General features: G+C 37.3%; 1 non-coding gene across 1 annotated transcript; it reads left to right on the plus strand.

Annotated features, from left to right (window-relative positions):
* Positions 1–7,550: 7,550 nt before the first annotated feature.
* Positions 7,551–7,654, plus strand: LOC112746678 (small nucleolar RNA R71). Its single transcript, XR_003174548.1, has one exon. It is a non-coding gene; the product is annotated as a small nucleolar RNA R71 (small nucleolar RNA).
* Positions 7,655–20,893: the final 13,239 nt, after the last annotated feature.

Below are 20,893 nucleotides of genomic sequence, written 5' to 3' on the forward strand. Positions count from 1 at the left end.
CCGGGCCCACTTGATGTGTGCTTGTGCTGAGCATTGAAGCATTTTCGTGTAGAGACTTCTCTTGGAGTTAAACGCCAGCTTTTGTGCTAGTTTGGGCGTTTAACTCCCACTTTTGTGCCAGTTCCGGCGTTTAACGCCGGGAATTCTGATGCTGACTTTGAACGCCAGTTTGGGCCATCAAATATTAGGCAAAGTATAGACTATTATATATTTCTGGAAAGCCCTGGATGTCTACTTTCCAACGCAATCAAGAATGCGCCAATTGGGCTTTTGTAGCTCCAGAAAATCCACTTCAAGTGCAGGGAGGTCAGAATCCAACAGCATCTGCAGTCCTTTTTCAGCCTCTGAATCATATTTTTGCTCAGGTCCCTCAATTTCAGCCAGAAATTACCTGAAATCACAGAAAAACACACAAACTCATAGTGAAGTCCAGAAAAGTGAATTTTAAATAAAAACTACAAAAAATATAACAAAAACTAATTAAAACCTACTAAAAACATACTAAAAACAATGCCAAAAAGCGTATAAATTATCCGCTCATCAATAAGCTAGGCACCAATAGCTTGAACCTTAAGATATATGCTGATGCGTGAGCATCTTTCTTATCTTTTCCTAGGAATTCGCATTTAATTTGTTGAGTTTAATCAAGAATTAATTATATTTTAGCCACTATGGATGCTACTTTGAGTCTTGTGCAATTCTGTTTATTTTAGGTAGCATTCAACTGGATTTGATGGAGAGTCTGCAGCAAAAGAATTAAAGGAGACGACAGCGAGGAGCGATGCATGTGCGTACCTGACGCGTACGCGTGAAAAGTGAAGATGCACAGCGATGCGTACGCGTGACTGACGTGTACGCGTGACATGTGCCACGTGCAGAAAACGTAGAAAAATGCTGGGGGCAATTTCGACTGCTGTTTTGACCCAGTTTTAAGCCCAGAAAACACAGATTAGAAGCTGTAGAATGGACAAAACAAGTGGTCCCTATCCATCAACTGAAGACTTGCTGATTATTTAATTAATTCTGATTTAAATTCAAAATCCTATTTTAGGAAAAGATATTATTTAATTAGATTTTAAAATTAATTAGGATTAGATATAAAAGGGGATTGGAATTATTCCACAAGAGAATTCCATTCCAGACTACCAAAATACATTTTATCAGAATCCTTATTTTCTTCTCTAAACCATGAGCAACTAATCCTCCATTGTTAAGGTTATGAGCTCTGTCTATTTGTATGGATTGATTTTATTGCTCTTTCTATTTTAATTCATGTATGGATTTACAATTTAAGAATTGTTTTCGCTCTTTATCTTATGAATTTGGGTGGAACGAAAGTATGACTCTCTTTCTACTTGAGTTCTTGTATAACTTAGAAAAGCTCTTTACTTGAACAACAGCTTGAAAACATATTCTCTTAAATTTTAATTATCTGGATTTAACGGGATACGTGACATATAATCCTCTTATATTTGGGTAATTAGGATTTGTGTGGCATATAACTAGAATTGAACTTCATCCCCTAATTGGAATTAATTGACCAAGGAATTGGCTGTTGATGAATTTTAGAGGAGACTAGAAAGGTCTAAAGAATTAGGGTCTAGTCACATATAGTTGCCATAAATTGAATCCTGCATGATTAAAATAGTTAGTAAGAAAAGTTAATCTGGAAAAATAGATAACTCTGAAACCTTAACTGCTTTCTCCATATTTTATTCCCAACTTATTTACTTTACTATTTTAATTTCTGAACTATTGTTTAATGCTCTTTGAACACCCAAACACTCTTTTCTGTTTGTCTAACTAAGCCAATCAATCAATCATTGTTGCTTTAGCCATCAATCCTCGTGGGATCGACCCTTACTCACCTGAGGTATTACTTGGTACGACCCGGTGCACTTGCCGGTTAGTTTGTGGTTAGAAAATCCACACCAAGTATTTGGCGCCGTTGCCGAGGATTGATTGTGATTAACAACTATCAGTTGTTTGATTGCTTAGATTAGGCATTTTAATTTTAATTTTTTTAAATTTTGTTTTATTATTTTCAAAAAAAATTAAATAAATAAATAGCACTAATATTTTTTTTTCTGAAATTAAGTTTGGTGTTTCCTAGTTAGTTTTATTTTAATTTTTCCTATTTTAATTCCTAGAATTCTGTTCTTTCTTCTTTGCTTTTCTGTTTACCACATGGTGCGTTTAATCCTTTTTGGTGTTGTGTGCTAAGGAAGAATAATGGAGAGAGATCACATGGATTACTACTCATACCCAAGGAGTGATTCATATTATTATGAATGGGGAAACTATCCAAATTTTTGTTGGCAAAGTCAAAACCAAAGAAACTTCAGTGCTCCATGTTTCAACTATCAAGAACCACCACCTCCATATTCATACCAAGAACCACCACCTCTCTATCCATATCAAGAACCATCATCTTTCTACCTATATTAAGAGCCATTATCTCCCTATCTCTTCATTAGTATGGACTATTATACATTGCTGGAAAGCCCAAGATGTCTACTTTCCAACGCAATTGAGAGTGCACCGATTGAGCTTCTGTAGCTCCAGAAAAGCCACTTCGAGTGCAGGGAGGTCAGAATCCAACAACATCTGCAGTCCTTTTTCAACTTCTGAATCAGATTTTTGCTCAGGTCCCTCAATTTCAGCCAGAAAATACCCGAAATCACAGAAAGACACACAAACTCATAGTAAAGTCCAAAAATATAATTTTTATTTAAAAACTAATAATTATATACTAAAAACTAACTAAATCATACTAAAAACTACCTAAAAACAATGCTAAAAAGCGTATGAATTATCCGCTCATCACAACACCAAACTTAAATTGTTGCTTGTCCCCAAGAAACTAAAAACAAAATAGGATAGAAAGAAGAGAATATACGATAAATTCTAAAAATATCTATGAAAATCAGTCTTAATTAGATGAGCGGGGCCATTAGCTTTTTGCTTCTGAAAAGTTTTGGCATCTCACTTTATCCTTTGAAGTTTAGAATGATTGGCATCTATAGGAACTCAGAATTCAGATAGTGTTATTGATTCTCCTAGTTCAGTATGTTGATTCTTAAACACAGTTACTTTATGAGTCTTGGCCATGACCCTAAGCATTTTGTTTTCCAGTATTACCACCGGATACATAAATGCCACAGATACATAACTGGGTGAACCTTTTCAGATTGTGACTCAGCTTTGCTAGAGTCCCCAATTAGAGGTGTCCAGAGCTCTTAAGCACACTCTTTTTGCTTTGGACCACGACTTTAACCGCTCAGTCTCAAGCTTTTCACTTGACACCTTCACGCCACAAGCACATGGTTAGGGACAACTTTGTTTAGCCGCTTAGGCTAGGATTTTATTCCTTTAGGCCCTCATATTCATTAATGCTCATAGCCTTGGATCCCTTTTTTACCCTTGCCTTTTGGTTTAAATGGCTATTGGCTTTTTTTGCTTGCTTTTTCTTTTTCTTTCTCTCTCTCTTTTTTTCTTTATTTTTTTTCAATTTTTTCGCAAGCTTTGTATTCACTGCTTTTTCTTGCTTCAAGAATCAATTTTATGATTTTTCAGATCATCAATAATATTTCTCCTTTTTTCTTTATTCTTTCAAGAGCCAACAAATTTAGCATTCATAAACTTCACTATCAAAAATATGCACTGTTCAAGCATTCATATAGAAAACAAAAAGTATTGCCACCACATCAAAATAATTAAACTATTGTAAAATTCAAAATTCATGTACTTCTTTTTCTTTTTCAGAAAACAATTTTTTTCATTTAAGAGAGGTAAAGGATTCATAGGACATTTATAACTTTAAAGCATAGGCACTAAACACTAATGATCATGTAATGAAGATGCAAACATAGATAGCACATAAAGCATAAAAATAAAAAAAACCAGAAAGATAAGAGCAAGGGAATCAAAGAACGGGTCCACCTTAGTGATGGCGGATAGTTCTTCCTCTTAAAGATCCAATGGAACGCTTGAGCTCCTCTATGTCTCTTCCTTGCCTTTGTTGCTCTTCCCTCATGGCTATTTGATCCTCTCTAATTTCATGAAGAATAATGGAGTGCTCTTGGTGCTCCATTTTTAGTTGCTCCATATTAGAACTCAAATCTCCTAAGGAGGTGTTGATTTGCTCCCAATAGTTGTGTGGAGGAAAATGCATCCCTTGAAGCATCTCAGGGATTTCTTGATGAGGGACTTCCTCATGCTCTTGTTGAGGTCCATAAGTGGGCTCTCTTATTTGCTCTATCCTCTTTTTAATGATAGACTTGTCCTCTTCAATGAGGATGTCTTCTCCTATGACAACTCCAGCTAAATTGCATAGGTGACAGATGAGATGAGGGAAGGCTAACCTTACCAAAGTGGAGGTTTTGTCAGCCACTTTGTAGAGTTCTAGAGATATGACCTCATGAACTTCTACTTCCTCTCCAATCATGATGCTATGAATGATGATAGCCTGATCTATAGTCACTTCGGATCGGTTTCTAGTAGGAATGATGGAGCGTTAGATGAATTCCATCCATCCTCTAGCTACGGGTTTAAGGTCATGCCTTTTCAATTGAACCAGCTTGCCTTTGGAGTCTCTTTTCCACTGAGCTCCTTCCACACATATGTCCATGAGGACTTGGTCCAACCTTTTATCAAAGTTGACTCTTCTAGTGTAGGGGCGTGCATCTCCTTGCATCATTGGCAAGTTAAATGCCAACCTTATATTTTTTGGATTGAAATCTAAGTATTTCTCCCGGACCATTGTAAGCCAATTCTTTGGGTCCGGGTTCACACTTTGATCATGGTTTTTGGTGACCCATGCATTAGCATAGAACTCTTGAACCATTAAGATTCTGACTTGTTGAATGGGGTTGGTGAGAACTTTCCAACCTCTTTTTCGAATCTCATGTCGGATCTCCGGATACTCATTCCTTTTGAGCATGAAAGGTACCTCAGGGTTCACCTTCTTCTTGGCCACAACTTCATAGAAGTGGTCTTGATGGACCTTTGAGATGAATCTCTCCATCTCCCATGACTCATAGGTGGAAGCTTTTACCTTCCCTTTCCTCTTTCTAGAGGTTTCTCTGGCCTTAGGTGCCATAAATGGTTATGGAAAAACAAAAAGCAACACTTTTACCACACCAAACTTAGAAGGTTTCCTTGTCTTCGAGTAAAAGAAGAAAGAAGGGAGTAGAAGAAGAAGAAAATGGAGGAGATAGAGAGGTGTGAGTGGTTCGGCCAAGGGGGGAAAGAAGTGTTTATGATGTGTGAAAATGAAGGAGGGATGAAGGGTTTATATAGGAGTGGAGAGAGGGGTAGGGTTCGTGTATTAGGGGTTGGGTTTGGGAGGGAAAGGATTTGAATTTAAATTGTGAGGTGGGTGTTATGGGAAGAGTGGTGGAGGTGATTGGTGAAGGATATTTGGGGAATGGTGTTATGGGAAGGTGTGAAGAAGAGAGAGAGAGAGTTGAGGTAGGTGAGGATCCTGTGGGTTCACAGATCTTGAGGTGTCAAGGATTTCTCATCTCCGCACCATTTTGGCGTGTAAACGCCTCTTTGAGTGCCAATCCTGGTGTTAGACACCAGGTTGCTGCCCATTTTTGGCGTTTAACGCCAGCTTTTCTCCCCTTTCTGGCGTTAAACGCCAACTTTTCTTCCCTTTCTGGCGTTAAACGCCAGTCTGGTGCCCTTTTCTGGCGTTAAACGCCCATTCTGCTACCCTTACTGGCGTTTAAATGCGAGTAAGGTCATCCTCCAGGGTGTGCTATTTTCAATGCTGTTTTTTATTTTTGGCTTTTGTTTTTGTGACTCCACATGATCATAATCCTAAAGAAAACATAACAATAGAAATTTAACATAGATAAGTAAAAATTAGGTTGCCTCCCAATAAGCGCTTCTTTAATGTCAATAGCTTGACAGTGGGCTCTCATGGAGCCTCATAGATACTCAGAGCATGATGATGGCCTCCCAACACCAAACTTAGAGTTTGAATGTGGGAGCTCTGTTTGACTCTACATTGAGAGAAGCTTGTCATGCTTCTTCTCCATGTGTACAGAAGGAGCTTCTTTAGCTTTAAACACAAGGTAGTCCTCATTTACTTGAAGAACCAACTCTCCTCTATCAACATCAATCACAGCTTTTGCTGTGGCTAGGAAGGGTCTGTCAAGGATGATGGATTCATCCTTACTCTTCCCAGTGTCCAGGATTATGAAGTCAGCAGGAATGTAAAGGCCTTTAACCTTTACCAAGACATCCTCTACAAGTCTATAAGCATGTTTCCTTGAATTGTCTGCCATCTCTAGTGAGATTCTTACAGCTTGCATCTCAAGGATCCCTAGTTTCTCCATTACAGAGAGGGGCATGAGGTTTATACTTGACCCTAGGTCACATAGAGCCTTCTCAAAGGTCATGGTGCCTATGGTACAGGGTATTAAGAATTTTCCAGGATCCGGTTTCTTCTGAGGTAATGTCTGCCTAATCAAGTCATTCAGTTCATTGGTGAGCAAGGGGGGTTCATCCTCCCGAGTCTCATTACCAAATAACTTGGCATTTAGCTTTATGATTGCTCCAAGGTACTTAGCAACTTTCTCTTCAGTAAAAAATACTCATCAGAGCTCATGAATGGCAGAAGTAGGTTCAATGGAATCTCTATGGTCTCTGTATGAGCCTTAGATTCCCTTGGTTCCTCAAAGGGGAACTTCTTTTCGTTCAGAGGACATCCCATGAGGTTTTTCTCACTGGGAATCACATCCTCCTCTCTCTCTCCAGGTTCGGCCATGTTAGTCATGGTTATGGCCTTGCATTCTCTCTTGGGATTTTCTTCTGTATTGCTTGGGAGAGTGCTAGGAGGAGTTTCAGTAATTCTCTTACTCAGCTGACCCACTTGTGCCTCCAAATTTCTAATGGAGGATCTTGTTTCATTCAAAAAACTTAGTGTGGTCTTAGATAGATCAGAGACTATGGTTGCTAAGCCAGAACGACTTTGCTCAGAGTTCTCTGTTTGTTGCTGAGAAGATGATGGAAAAGGTTTGCTATTGCTAAACCTATTTCTTCCACCATTATTGTTGTTGAAGCCTTGTTGAGGCTTCTATTGGTCCTTCCATGAGAGATTTGGATGATTTCTCCATGAAGGATTATAGGTGTTTCCATAGGGTTCTCCTATGTAATTCACCTCTTCCATTGCAGGGTTCTCAGGATCATAAGCTTCTTCTTCAGAAGATGCTTCTTTATTACTGCTGGATGCAGCTTGCATTCTAGTCAGACTCTGAGAAATCATATTGATTTGCTGAGTCAATATTTTATTCTGAGCCAATATGGCATTCAGAGTATCAATCTCAAGAACTCCTTTCTTCTGAGTTGTCCCATTATTCACAGGATTTCTTTCAGAAGTGTACATGAATTGGTTATTTGCAACCATTTCAATGAGTTCCTGGGCTTCTTAGGGCATCTTCTTCAGATGAAGAGATCCACCAGCAGAGTTGTCCAATGACATCTTGGACAGTTCAGACAAACCATCATAGAATATGCATATGATGCTCCATTCTGAAAGGATGCCAGAAGGACACCTTCTAATCAATTGCTTGTATCTTTCCCAAGCTTCATAAAGGGATTCGCCTTCCTTCTGTTTGAAAGTCTAAACTTCCACTCTAAGCTTACTCAATTTTTGAGGTGAAAAGAACTTTGCCAAGAAGGCATTGACCAGCTTTTCCCAAGAGTTCAGGCTTTCTTTAGGTTGTGAGTCCAACAATGTCCTAGCTCTGTCTCTTACAGCAAAAGGGAAGAGCATAAGTCTGTAGACCTCAGGGTCAACCCCATGAGTCTTAACAGTGTCACAGATTTGCAAGAATTCAGCAAAAAACTGACGAGGATCTTCCAATGGAAGTCCATGATACTTGCAATTCTACTGCATTAGAGAAACTAATTGAGGCTTAAGCTCAAAGTTGTTTGCTCCAATTACAGGAATTGAGATGCTCCTTCCACAGAAGTCAGAAGAGGGTGCAATAAAGTCACCAAGCATCTTCCTTGCATTATTGGCATTGTTATTATTTTCGGCTGCCATGTCTTCTTCTTTTTCGAAAATTTCTGTTAGGTCCTCTCCAGAGAGTTGTGCTTTAGCTTCTCTTAGCTTCCTCTTCAAGGTCCTTTCAGGTTCTGGATCAGCTTCAACAAGAGTGCCTTTGTCCTTGTTCCTGCTCATAAGAAAGAGAAGAGAACAAGAAAGTATAGAATCCTCTATGTCACAGTATAGAGATTCCTTGAGGTGTCAGAGGAAAATAGGAATAGAGGGATGAGGTAGGTAGATAAGAATTCGAACATATGAAGAAGGAGAGAGAGTCTGAATTGCTAATTGAGGAGGAGTGTTAGTCCTTAAATAGAAGAAGGTGAAGAGGGGAAAAATTTTCGAAAACAAATTTTTAAATAAAACTAAAAATTTTAAAATAATTAAGAAGAATTTTGAAAAAGTGGTTGATGGTTTTTCAAAAATTAAAAGTGAGAAAGTGGTTAGGTGATTTTGAAGATTTTGAAATCAGTAATAAAAAAGATATGATTTAAAATTATTTTGAAAAAGATGTGGTTGAGAAGATATGATTGAGAAGATATGATTGAAAAATAATTTAAAAAGATTTGATTTTTTTTTTGAAATTAATGACTTGGCTAACAAGAAATTTAAAAGATATGATTCTAAAATTCAAATATTGAACCTTTCTTAACAAGGAAGTAACAAACTTAAAATTTTTGAATCAAATCATTAATTGGTAGCCAGGATTTTCGAAAATAGTGAAAGAAAAATAGAAAAAGATTTGATTTTGAAAAAGATATGATTTGAAAAAGATTTGATTTTGAAAAATTATGAAGATTCAAAAAAGATTTGAATTAAAAACTAACTTACCTCCCTTGTGTTGTCCTGGCGTTAAACGCCCAGAATGGTATCCATTCTGGCGTTTAACGCCCATTTGGCTACCTCCTTGGGCATTAAATGCCCAGCCAGGTACCCTGGCTGGCGTTTAAACGCCAGTATTCCTTCTTCACTGGGCGTTTTAAATGCCCAGCTTTTTCTCTGTGGTTCCTCTACTGTATGTCCTGAATCTTCAATTCTCTGAATCATTGACTTAAAAAGACATAATTTTAAAAATTTTTTTTGAATTTTTAATGATGAGAGAGAACATCAACAAAATGAAACTAATCGTGAAAAACTAAGATCAAATAAACAATGCATGCAAGAACACGTTGAATGTCTAGATGAACATCAACAACATATATTTTTTTTTTAGAAAAGAAAGAGATGCAAGACCCCAAACTTAGAAATTTTCATATTAGGGACACTAATAAATTGAGAATGCACATGAGAAACAACAAAAGACACAAAATAAGAGAATTTAAAGATCAGACCCAAGAAAATCATCAAGAACAACTTGAAGATCAATGAAGAACATAATGCATATATTTTAGAAAAATGCAAGAAAATTTAAAATATGCAAGACACCAAACTTAAATGTGACACTAGACTCAAACAAGAAACACAAATTATTTTTGATTTTCATGGTTTTATTAATTTTTAAATATTTTTTTCGAAAATTAAAATAACAAAGCTTAAACATAAAATAAAATTACCCAATTTAAGCAACAAGATGAACCGTCAGTTGTCCAAACTCGAACAATCCCCGGCAATGGTGCCAAAAACTTGGTGCACGAAATCACAATCACACTTTTGCAATTCCGCACAACTAACCAGCAAGTGCACTGGGTTGTCCAAGTAATACCTTATGTGAGTAAGGGTCGATCCTATGGAGATTGTCGACTTGAAGCAAGCTATGGTCATCCTTGTAAATCTCAGTCAGGCGAATTCAAATGGTTTTGAGGTTTTGATAATTAAAATATAATTAAAACAGAAAATAAGATAGAAATACTTATGTAATTCATTGGTGGGATTTCAGATAAGCGTATGGAGATGCTTTGTTGCTTTTGAACCTCTGTTTTCCTACTGCCTTCTTCCAACCATGCGTTACCTCCTTCCATGGAAGCTGTATGATCCTCTCGGATGAAAACAAATCCATATGCGCTGTCATCACACGGCTAACCATCTGTCGGTTCCCGCTAGCATCGGAATAGGACCATTGTCCTTTTGCGAACTATCACTTGCGCCCCACATTTGCAGGTTTGAAGCTCGTCACAGTCATCCCTTCCCAGATCCTACTCGGAATACCACAGACAAGGTTTATACTTTCTAGATCCCAAGAATGCTGCCAATGGTTCTAGCCTATACCAGAAAGACTCTGATCTCACAGAATGGAAGGCTCTGTTGTCAGGAGAGGCAACCATGCGTTGTGAACCAGGAGGCTAAGAGATACACACTCAAGCTATTGCAGATAGAACGGAAGTGTTTGTCAGGCACGCGTTCATAAGTGAAAATAATGATGAGTGTCATGGATCATCACATTCATCAGGTTGAAGTGCGAGTGAATATCTTAGAATAAGAAGTAGGCGTGAAGTGAATAAAAGAACAATAGTATTTTCATTAATTCATGAAGGGCAGCAGAGCTCCACACCTTAATCTATGGGGTGTAGAAACTCCACCGTTGAAGATACATAAGAACAAAGTCTAGGCATGGCCGAATGGCTAGCCTCCCAAATATGAAATGAAGCTCTCTAAAAGATGATCAAAAGTTCAAAAGATGATCCAAGGATATTCCAAGGATGAAAATACAATAGTAAAAGGTCCTATTTATAATGAACTAGTAGCCTAGGGTTTACAGAAATAAGTAAATGATGCAGAAATCCACTTCTGGGGCCTACTTGGTGTGTGCTTGGGCTGAGCATTGAAGCTTTCACGTGTATAGGCTTTTCTTAGAGTTAAACGCCAGCTTTGGTGCTAGTTTGGGCGTTTAACTCCAATTCTGGTGCCAGTTTAGGCGTTTTACACCAGAATTCCTTGGTCTTACTTTGACGCCAATTTGGGCCATCAAATCTCTGGCAAAGTATAAACTATTATATATTGCTAGAAAGCCCAGGTTGTCTACTTTCCAATGCAATTGAGCCGATTGGGTATCTGTAGCTCCAGAAAATCCACTTTGAGTGCAGGGAGGTCAGAATCCAACATCTGTAATCCTTTTTTAGCTTCTGAATCAAATTTTTGCTCAGGTCCCTCAATTTCAGCCAGAAAATACCTGAAATCACAGAAAGACACACAAACTCATAGTAAAATCCAGAAATGTGATTTTTATTTAAAAACTAATAATTATATACTAAAAACTAACTAAATCATACTAAAAACTACCTAAAAATAATGCTAAAAAGCGTATAAATTATCCGTTCATCAGCATCCTACCTTGACCCTAGTCCCATTACAACCTACGAAAAGACCTCATGATATATGTATGCATGCATGGAATAATTGTTGATTGTTAGATGAAAAATAAATCTTGGAAAGCATGATTAGGAGAGGATTGAATGGATCGACGCTAAACACTTGAGCGATTAGAGTGCATACACTTCCGGTGAGGGTTCGATGCTCAATTACATATTTTCACCTAGAATCATCACTTTCTTGCAAGTTTGTAAAATTCTTGAAAACTCAACTCAATTGTGGTTTGGCTTGGTTGTGAATACCTTTGGCCCTTATGCTTCTATTGGTTTTCTTGAGAATTGATTTATTTTGAGCAAGTACTTGCATGCATTTAGATAATTGCATTTAGATAGGTTGCATGTAGGTAGTTTGCATTGAATAAATGATAGTACCCTTTGTTTCTTTCTTGATTTAAGGATGAGGACATGCTTGGTTTAAGTGTGGGGAGATTTGATACACCACTATTTCGTGGTACATTTTGTGCTTAATTTAGGTGGATTCCATCCACTTTTCCCACATTTAGTCAATGAAATAGTATGGTTTCATGATTTTCTCCTAAATTGTGCTTAAGTGTAAAAACATATTTTTTAGGCCTTAAATGAGCTAATTTTAATTCATCTTTGATGCCACTAGATGCCTTGATGTGTTTGCTAGTGATTTCAGGATTGGAAAGGCTAGGAATGGATCAAAGGAATGAAGAGAAAAGCATGCAAAATGGAGAAATCATGGAAAATCAAGGATTTGGAGTGGTTACACAGACGCAAACGCGTGGATATGGAGTCGCATGGCGACGCGTATGCGTACATGACGCGCACGCGTGGATAGAAAATTGCCAAGCGAGGCGTACGCATGACCTATGCGTACGCGTCGATGCTCGCACGTGACTTCATTAAAGTGAAAATGTTGGGGGCGAATTCTGGGCTTCCCAGGCCTAAATCCAACTCAATTCTGAGCCTATTATATGCAGAAATTAAGAGGAGTTTATGGGGGAAGTCATAATTGAATTTTGGAGGGAATGCTTTAGTTAGTTTCTTGAGAGAGAAGCTCTCTCTTCTCTCTAGAATTAGGTTAGAGGTAGATTAGGATTTCTTATATCAGGTTTAATTCATGCTTTGATTCACTTTTCCTTTTGTAATTCTTGTTCCTATACCTTTTCTTTCTCTAGTTTAGCATTTAATTCTTGTAATTCTTTACTTTTCTGTTGATGCACTATGTTTCTTCTATTTCTCTTTAATGCAATTTATGATTTGTGTTCCTTTATTGTTTATTTGAGTTGTTGTTGTTTAATTTCTTGCAATTGAGTAGTGTAGATTTACTTTTCTTGCAATTTGATTTTCCTTTTATGCCTTCCAAGTGTTTGATTAAATGCTTGGTTGGGTTTTAGTGTAGATTTTTCTTCTCTTGGCTTTGGTTGAGTAATTGGAGACACTTCATAGTTAGAGGTTGACTAAGTGGGAGCAATGGACAATTGATGTCACAATTGATAGAGATAATAAGGATAGGACTTCTAGCTCTCATTCCTTACCAAGAGCTTTGTTAGCTATTAGTTTACATTCTTGCCATTTATTTTCTTGTTCCTTATTCAAAACCCCAAATATACATCACATAACCAATAACAAGAATACTTCCCTGCAATTCCTTTGAGAGACGACCCGAGGTTTGAATACTTCGGTTATTTTTATTGGGGTTTGTTACTTGTCACAAACAATTTTTTGTATGAGAGGATTCTTTATTGGTTTAGAAGCTATACTTGCAACAAGAATTCATTAGCGAAATTCTTTACCTTCAAAAATCCGTTCATCATAACGCTAGCTTCTTACTAAGGTAATTAGTAAGATAGTTAGGATTTGTGGATTAATAACAATTATGCTCACTTGACTTACCCTTCGATGTTAAGAATTGACTTGGTGAGATTAATCCATCATAATTATCATAGTTGTGGTTATGGCAAGAAAGGAATTCCATAACTTATCCCAAGTCAAGGTTTTATTTATGTTTTGAACCACGTTTCCATCAATTTTGAGTCTTACTTATTTATATTACATACATAGTTCTTTTATTCCTTTATTAGTTTATTAATTACGATTTTGATCGTTCTTTTATCTCTTTATTGTTTGCTTTCATCATTAAAAACTCCCTTACTTTCCACAACCAATTTTATGCACTTGTTGGCACTAGTTCCTAGGAAAGATGACCCGAGATTTGATTACTCTCGGTTAATTTGAATTAGAAATTAAACTTTGATTGGGTGGGGTGTGAAAGGGTATGGTATTTATAGTGGGGTGGTTAGTAGGTTGCGGTGAGGATTGAGTGTGGTGATTTAAGAGTGTGCATATGGTAAGGCTTTATGACAAAGTGTGTAAGAATGTGCAGGGCTATGGATTGGATGCATGGGAGGTGGAAAAGTGATGGCATGCAAGAGGATAAAGCTTTTTGGGGTTGAGTGTGATCAATGCATGTACCTATTGTGCATGTGAAAGCTAGTAAGAAATGACCTATGCATGCCAAGCTAAATGTGATGCTCATCAAAAAGTATATAAAATCAATGTAAGCAAGGAATGCATGTGCATTCCTACATGGAAAGCCTAAGGCTTATGAACCATGAATGATATGTATGTGAAATGAGTGTATGTAAGTGAAAACATAGTGTCCAAACTACGTATATAGCATAATGCATGGCTCTATAACTGGCATGGTACATATCTATATGAAAAATTAGTAGGCATGGAGTACAAATAGTATATATCATGCAAGCATGTACGTGGAAAAAACATGTAAATATGATAATACAAGCATGCATGGTGAAACAAAGTATATTCAAGAAAGAAGGACCTGCATGCATGTGATGTATGAACAAATAAGCACCTGAAGGAAAGAAACAATAGTAAAGTTAGTTGGCATGTGAAATAAAGAAAACCTAAACAAAAGAAAATATAAGACATAAATAGCTAATGTGTGTGCATGGAGGGATGTATCTTGCATGGGTGAAGTGTGGCAACATCAAATTTAGTATGACATAATCACTATGGAGCTGGGCTAAGTACCCAGTGAGATATGAGCTTAATCTTGGTATGGGAACACCAAATTTAATCCATGAAACACACAGAAAATTACATAAAGTAAACAAAAAGAAACATGAAAAGATAAGTTACCAAACGTGGGGTTGCCTTCCAACAAGTATTTCTTTAACGTCATTAGCTTGATGGTGCAGCGCCTTTTAAGTGAGGTGGTGGACTGTTCGTTGATGATCAATTTCACCTCCTAGGTAATGCTTCAACCTGTAGCCATTGATAGTGAATATTCTCTCTGAACCCATTGGCCTGGCTCAAAGGTTCTTGCTGAGATCCTCTTATCATGTCACATCCTTGTTTTCTCCTTGTAGAGCTTGGCATTCTCATAAGCTTCAACTCTAAACTCATCAAGAACATGAAGCTATAGCAACTTCTTCTATCCCAGAGCTTTAGCATCATAATTCAGGAACTTGGTAGTCCAGCATGCTTTATGCTCCAATTTCACTGGCAAGTGACAAGATTTTCCATAAATAAGCTGGTAAGATGACATGCCAATAGGGTCTTGAAGGCTATTCTATATGTTCATAGAGCATCATCTAACTTCTTGGTCCAGTCTTTCCTTAAAGCTCCCTTAGTTTTCTCCAAAATTCTCTTAAGCTCTCTGTTGGAGACTTTTACTTGGCCACTTGTCTGAGGATGGTATGGAGTAGCCACCTTGTGCTTCACTCCATACTTTAGGAGAAGACTATCGAGCTACTTATTGCAAAAGTGGCTTCCTCCATCACTGATTAAGGTTCTATGAACACAGAACATATTTGAATATATTTTTCTTGAGAAAGTTAAGCACCACTTTAACATCATTAGTTGGTAATGCCACTGCCTTCACCCATTTAGAAACATAATCCACAGCCATTAAGATGTAATTGTTTGAGTATGAAGGTGAGAAAGGTCCCATGAAGTCAATCCCCCAATACATCAAACAATTCCACATCCAGAATAAAGTTTTGTGGCATTTTATTTCTCTTGGAGAGGGTCCCTATTCTTTGGCAATGATCACACTTCTCAACAAATTTCCTTGCTTCTTTGAAGATGGTTGGCCAATATAAGCCACATTGGAAAACTTTTACAGTAGTTCTATCTCCACCAAAGTGGCCACCATAATCAGAACCACGACAGTGCCACAAGACCTCTTGAGTCTCTTTATCTGGGATGCATCTTTAGATTATGCCATTCGAGCACTGCTTGAACAAATATGGGTCATCACATAAGAAGTAACGAGCATCATGTTGTAGCTTTTTCTTTTGGTGCCAATTGAACTCCTTTGGGATGATCTTTCTGACCTTATAGTTTGTCATAACCGCAAATCAAGGTGCCTTGTATATGACAAGTAGTTGCTCATTAGGGAAGCCTTCATTCATTGGGATTGGATCATCAGGGGGTTTTATAGACTCAATCCTTGAAAGGTGGTCAGCCACTTAATTCTCAAAACCCTTTTGGTCTCTTATTTCAATATCAAATTCTTGTAAGAGGAGTACCCATCTAATAAGCCTTGGTTTAGCATCCTATTTGGTCAAAAAAAAAACTTAAGAGTAGAGTGATTAGTGTAGACTATTACTTTGAACCAATTAAATAGGATCTAAACTTATCAAAAGCAAAAATAACTGCTAAAAGTTCCTTCTCTGTGGTGGTGTAATTCTTTTGTGCATCATTAAAGACATGGCTAGCATAGTAAATAACACGTAAGACCTTGTCTTGTCTTTGCTCCAAAGCTGCACCTATTGCAAAACCACTTGCATCACATATAAGTTCAGAAGGTAAAGTCTAATTTGGTGGAACAATGATGGGTGCAGAGACAAGCTTAGCCTTAAGAGTTTCAAAAGCATGCAGACAATCTTTATCAAAAACAAAAGGAACATCACTTACTAAAAGATTTCTCAGAGGCTTTGCAATCTTTGAGAAGTCCTTTATGAATCTTCTATAAAATCCAGCATGGCCTAGGAAACTTCTTATGGCTTTCACACTTACTGGTGTTGGTAATTTCTCAATTACGTCCACCTTAGTCTTGTCAACTTCTATGCCTTTGTTTGAAATCCGGTGCCCAAGAATAATACCTTCAGTAACCATAAAATGACATTTTTTTCAGTTCAAAACAAAGTTTTTTGGCACCGTTTCAAAACTAAGGCTAGATGGTGTAAACATGCATTAAAAGAATCACCAAAAATAGAGAAGTCATCCATAAATACCTTAATAAATTTTTCAACCATGTTAGAAAAAATAGAAAGCATGCACCTTTGAAAAGTGGAGGGGCATTACAAAGCCCAAAAGGCATGCGACGGTAGGTAAAGACACCAAACGAACAAGTGAATTCCATCTTCTGTAACGACTCGCATCTTTGAAAATCTAAATACGAAAAAGGTTATAATTTATTTTATTAATTTGAGCTCCTTATATTTAGAAACTAACTTATTAAGAATAATTAAATTCATTTTATGAATATTTTCAATTTAAGTTAATTAATATCTTTTATCTAATTTTATCGTAAATAGATATTTTACATAAAATTAAAATTTGAGTACTTGAAAAACGATGAAAATTATACAATTTAATTGAAGTAATTTATGTTTTGGATTTTAATTTATATTTTATATAAGATGATTAGTTAGATTATTTTAGATTTGAAATTGGAAATAGTTATTTAAATTTATTGATAAATAAAATTTTGTGTTTCTAAAATAATTTTACGGTATTATATTTTAATCACTAATTATTATATTATTCCAAAGATTTTGTAAAATTACTATACTATTAGTACGCATTATACCCTATTTCCCAAATTAAAACTCTAACCCTAACCCTAACCCACCTAACCGCCATCCACACCACAAAACTCAGAGAGAAATCAAAAAAGGGGGAAAAGGGGGAATCAACGGAAAAGAGAGAGAGATCCGAGAGAGCATAGGGGAAGAAGGAAGAAGAGAAGAGGAGGGGGAGATAGCGCCCAGTCATCATTACCGTGCCGCGTCCTACTGCCACTGCCGTCGCGCCTGGGTGCTGTCACCGAAGCTCCGCCGCCACCAAACTTTCGCCATCATCGTAGCCATCGCCGTTGAACCCAAAGAGAGAGAATGCGACGGTGGAGAGAGTGAAGTGCAGTGGTTTCCTTTGCCACTGCTACCGTTCGTGGAGACTGACGCCATAACCAAAGCTCTGTCATCGTCGCTGAGCTGTAACCGCTGCCAAAGAGCTCGCGAAGTAGGAGAAATGCGATGTTGGTGGGCTATTTTTGCCACCCCTACTGCCATCATTGTTGAGCCGCTGCCATCGTCGTTAGGTCTGACCAGAAGAGAGGAAGTGATGGTGATGTTGGTGATGTTGCATGTGAGAAGGAAGGTCCGGTTCACTGTTTCAACGCTGCTACGTCACCGCCGGAGCTTCCTGCCACCATTCTACCCACCAAATGACATCACCAGAGCTACATCCACTCTGTTCTTTGGGTTCTTCTCTAAGTACAGTAGGTTGTCTGTAAGACCCCAAATTTTGAGAAGTTATTAATAAATTATTTATGATCTATTATATTTATTTAAGATTATATTTTTAGATATTTTTATATATAAGTTGAGTAAATTCTTAATTATTATTTAGAGTTCTTATAATTGAAAAAATAGTGAATATTTTTAACCTTATTTGTAAATAAAGAAGAATTAATTTACTTATCTCTAATTTTTATTAAATTGGTATTTAACTGAAAATTATTTAAAGATTGGTAATAAAGAGGTATTTTTATTGATGGATACTTATATTTAATTTGATATTTTTATTATTATTCTATCTTTTCATTTATTTTATAAAATTATATTATTACCCTATATTTATTTAAATTTCCTAAACTACCCAAAACCCTAATTTAACATTAACATACATAAACCCTGGCTCTCTACCACTGCCACCCCACCTTCCTCACCCAACGAAGCAAAGAAAGAAAGAAAAAAAATAAAAGAAAAGGAAAAAAGAAAAAAAGAAAGAAAGAAATAATGAAAGGGAATAGTGGAGATGGGAGCCGTGGGAAAGGGAAGGAAGGGGGAAGAGGAAGGACGGTGCCGACGGGCGTCACTACCGCCGTGTCGAACCGATGAGGGAGAGAGCATGAAGAGCAGAGAGAAGAGAGAGGAAGAAGGCGCACAAAGGAAACAGCCGCGGCGTGAGTAGACGCGTGTCTGACCCGTCGCCACCGGTCCGTCCAGCCCGAGCCTCGTCGCCATCGCCGCTAGTCCGCTGGGTGCTGCCGTCATCACCATTGAAGCCGAAGAGAAAGAGTGCGCGAAGAGAGAGACCGACCGATGGGAGTGCGCGCACGTGAGGGGGAGAAGCTGGTTTTTCCACCACCACTGCCACTGCTTCCAGCCGCCGTCACATGCTCCATCGCCGCTCCTGGAGGTGGATGGTCGAGCTTCTACCACCGGAGAACGCCACTGCCGGTAAGGGTTTCGAGTTTGGTTTTCATTTATTTTGAGTTTTCGGATACATTACAATCACTGCATGTTGGTTTCAGTCGCCATCGCCGGAGTTCTTGTCACCACTGTCACTTGCGATGGCTACTAGGGCTGCCACAAAACCGGTTCAGAGACCACTGTTGTTTCGTTTTCCTTATTATAATGAGTATCTCTGTTCGGGAACCCCGCGTTAGTGTTCGATTACGTGTATTAAAGTCTTTACAATATTAATGGTTTTAGGAGTTAGTAACCAAGGTTGCATATTGTGTTTTAAAGCTGTTTATGCTATTACGAAAGTCTGTGGAGCTGGAATTGAAGTTGCTGTTGATTTTTGGCTGAGGGAAAAGAGTTCGGTTGGCACATTTGGGTTATAGTTTCGACTTATCGAGGTAGGGGTTTCTTTCTAAAAACTCAATTTTATATTTGGAATTGTTATAATTAGATATTGATGAGAGAATTACACTTTTTAGTGATTGTATGGTCTTATGCATCGACTGGCTATTTTTGGATGATAGTGATTGTTTGTTTAATTGAATTATTGTTGGGTTTTGTTAAACAGACGGTTGCTGAATCTATTTCTTTAAAGTTTTGAAATAAGTTTGATTTTTGTAAACAATTTAATTTTGGGTTGGTTTGATTTGGAAATGGTTTGGTTGGGACCCGAAAAGGGTGGCAAAGTCCAAATTTTAGGGGAGGTGCTACCGAAATTTTTATAAAATCTGAGACCTTTTTGAAATGTTATTTAGAAAATTATGAATTTAAGAATAATGTCATTTTACTCGAATTATATAAGACAATAACAAATTATGTTTTGAATTGAATTGTTGAAAAGAGAATTATGATTGAGCTTTATTTCCTTTTAAGGAAAGTATTATATTGAATGCAAGTATTTAGAAAAGACTTATGTTTCGATTTTGATTTAAACAGAGTGGTTTCATTTTAAGTAATTTGGTTTTGAGTTTTGATTTATTAAGAAAAGTTTTATGTTTTGAGTTTGTTTACAGAACTACATTTTAAGGAATTATGATTCAAGGAATGTAATAATTTTAAAGAAAGAGATTTCTTGTCGTCCTCCCTAAAGCCTCGAGACTCTGCTGTGCGGTTTAGTTAATAAATGATTCTTTTAGTCTTTTAAAAGAGGTTTAAATATGAAATAGTTTTGAAGTTGATTTGGAGAAAAATCTTACCTAAGTAAGAACTGGGTTTTGTGTGAAAGGAGAACTTGCTTTAAGTAAAGTGGTTTTGGAGGTTTTGGAAAAGGTTATAAGGAGTGGTGTTGGTTTTAAATAAAAATAAAATGAGCATAATGTGATATGCATATGATGAATTTGGCCTTAATAAATTATTTTGAATGATTATGAATGGATATGAATGAATGATTTGTAATGAATCTGAAAATGAAATTGTTTTGATCTTGACTTGGCAAGGTTCGTGGTAGTTTACCGGTTGCCCAGTGTTGATAGATATGTGGGGTTCGTGGTGATGTACCGTTTAAAAGAGAATATTGTGTGGGGTTCGTGGTGCTTTACTGGCCACATGTGTGTGTTGTTTTCTAATTAAAGATCTTGTGAGGTTCGTGGTAGTGTACCGCTCACAATGGTGGGGTTCGTGGTGGTGTACCGCCCGTCAGCTGGGGTTCGTGGTGGTGTACCACTCACCGGTTTTCAAGAGAACGATATCCGGGTTAGCTACCGGATGTTCCGAGTTCTGGCAAAGTAACCGACATGTGAGCTCATGGCCAGTAGGAAAGACATGCATCATATGCATTTATGTGACATTATTTGGGTGTGCATATTGTACTTAGTTTGCTTATGCAAATAATTCTATGTAACTTCTAATTCCTATACCTGATGTAATTGTTCTTGATTGTCTATGAACCTCATTATTTGCATTTGTGATTGTTGGTTCGGATTTTGGTGAATTGGCTGTTGATTGATTTTGTGTTGGGCAAAAGGCCGTGATGTGATTTGGATATATTTGGGTCGGAGGCTATGATTGGATGGGTCAGTGTAAGTTTGATGACATTACTTTTTGGTACTTGTCGTGAT

This window comes from Arachis hypogaea, chromosome 14, assembly GCF_003086295.3.
Source record: "Arachis hypogaea cultivar Tifrunner chromosome 14, arahy.Tifrunner.gnm2.J5K5, whole genome shotgun sequence".
In the NCBI taxonomy this organism is placed as follows: domain Eukaryota; kingdom Viridiplantae; phylum Streptophyta; class Magnoliopsida; order Fabales; family Fabaceae; genus Arachis; species Arachis hypogaea.